Source organism: Trichechus manatus, unplaced genomic scaffold (genome assembly GCF_000243295.1).
Source record: "Trichechus manatus latirostris isolate Lorelei unplaced genomic scaffold, TriManLat1.0 scaffold00058, whole genome shotgun sequence".
In the NCBI taxonomy this organism is placed as follows: domain Eukaryota; kingdom Metazoa; phylum Chordata; class Mammalia; order Sirenia; family Trichechidae; genus Trichechus; species Trichechus manatus.
The window spans coordinates 2440769-2442735 of NW_004443994.1; the positions used below are offsets into that span (position 1 = coordinate 2440769).

The 1967-nt window shown below is 39.0% G+C and overlaps 1 long non-coding RNA gene across 1 annotated transcript in view; it reads right to left on the reverse strand.

Moving 5' to 3' along the window:
* Positions 1 to 711: 711 nt before the first annotated feature.
* The window catches only part of LOC111820995 (uncharacterized), a 3273-nt gene continuing 2017 nt past the window's right edge, over positions 712 to 1967 (reverse strand). The window contains exon 3 of the long non-coding RNA XR_002824477.1: positions 712 to 758. This is a non-coding gene — a long non-coding RNA (uncharacterized LOC111820995). The remainder of the gene's footprint in view (positions 759 to 1967) is intronic.

Here is a 1967-nt window from a genome sequence, read left to right on the forward strand (position 1 = left end):
ATATTTGCTATAAACACTTCTATTCTACTTAAAACAAATAGCACTTCTTGAATTTTTTGAACAATACTGGATCCCTGATCTTTATCAGAAAAAAAAAAAAAGATATCCTTGTCATTACTTGAGATTGTAGTAGGTTGAAGAATTTTCTACTATACCACAGGATGCATCATAGTCCTTCCAGCTCTGTAATTAAAGCTGGTTTTAGTCATAAATGGAAAACAACTCATAATTTCATATTTTCCTTTTTTAAGAAATAATATTTTCACAGGATCAACTATCAGTCTACTGGAAACCCTGACAGCACCAAACACAGGCTTGAGCTAGGAAAGTTTTACTTTCAGAAGCTTTTCAGGGTCCTAACTTTGCAAGTCACCTCAGGAAGAAGATGCGGGAAGCAATATGCTTTTTCTTAGGGTACCTTAGGGAGGACTACAGGCGAGATTTCCTTTTAAATCTCATTGAATGAAGGTATTGATGACTTGGTAGCCCCAGAAGCTTTATGAGAAAAGCCAAAAACTCTACATTGTACTCTAACCCTCATATCCCCATGGAAAGTATAGGCTTAGAAAAAAGCTTGTAAGACACATCTCCTCAGGAGATTCCAAACCGAGATACAAAAAATCCCTTCCATTACATCCTCTACAATCCCTAAGGCAAGAAGTACTTCTCCCTTTCCCAACCATGTCCTGATTCCAGAAGAAGGCATTACCTAGGGCACTGAAATATTTCTGTCCATGATTCCCTTTCTCCCCAGGATCCTAGGAAGAAAGAGAAAAAAATTAGAATACGTGAAGAGATGAGTACAAGTTTAGTGTATTAAAGATAAGATATTAAACTCACATAGGGCACCATCAAAAATGAACTTTCATTTTCTGGTGAAAGAGATGCAAAACTGAATTCCAGTCTTTTTCCTTTCCTTAAACTCTCTTAACTAGTTTGCCAGCTTAACCAATCCTTTCTAAAACATAAGACTTATGTCCAATGACACTGAATACTCCTGGCTAGTAGGCTATATTCTACTAAACCCACTTTCTTTTCCTCCCATCAGCTAAGCAGTACGCTTATCAAGAATCAGTTTGTGGTACTGTGATGGTTAATTTTATTTGTCAACTTGGCTAGGCTATGGTGCCCAGCTGATTGCTCAAATACTAGTTTAGATGTCACTTGGTACAGTAGGTGCTGTTGTGTTGCTAGGTGCCGTCAAGTCGGTTCCAACTCATAGCAACCCCATGTACAACAGAACAAAACACTGCCTGGTACTGTGCCATCCTCACAATCCTTGTTAGGCTTGAGCCCATTGTTGCAGCCACTATGTCAATCCATCTCATTGAGGGTCTTCCTCTTTTTTGCTCACCTTCTGCTTTACCAAGCATGATGTCCTTCTCCAGGAACTGATCCCTCCCGATAACATGTTAAAAGTATGTAAGATGTAGTCTCCCCTTCCTTGCTTGTAAGGAGCATTCTGATTGTACTTCTTCCAAGACGGATTTGTTTGTTCTTTTAGCAGTCCATGGTATATTCAATATTCTTCACCAACACTACAATTCAAAGGCATCAATTCTTCTATGGTCTTGCTTATTCATCATCCAGCTTTCGCATGCATATGAGGCAATTGAAAACACCATGGCTTGGGTCAGGCTCACCTTAGTCTTAAAGGTGACATTCTTGCTTTTCAACACTTTAAAGAGGTCTTTTGCAGCAGATTTGCCCAATGCAATGTGTCTTTTGATTTCTTGACTGCTGCTTCTGTGGGTGGTGATTGTGGATCCAAGTAAAATGAAATCCTTGACAACTTCAATCTTTTCTCCATTTATCATGATGTTGCTTATTGGTCCAGTTGCGAGGATTTTTGTTTTAAGTTGAGGTGTAACCCATACTGAAGGCTGTGGTCTTTGATCTTCATCAGTAAGTGCTTCAAGTCTTTTTCACTTTCAGCAAGCAAGGTTGTATCATCTGCATAACGCAGG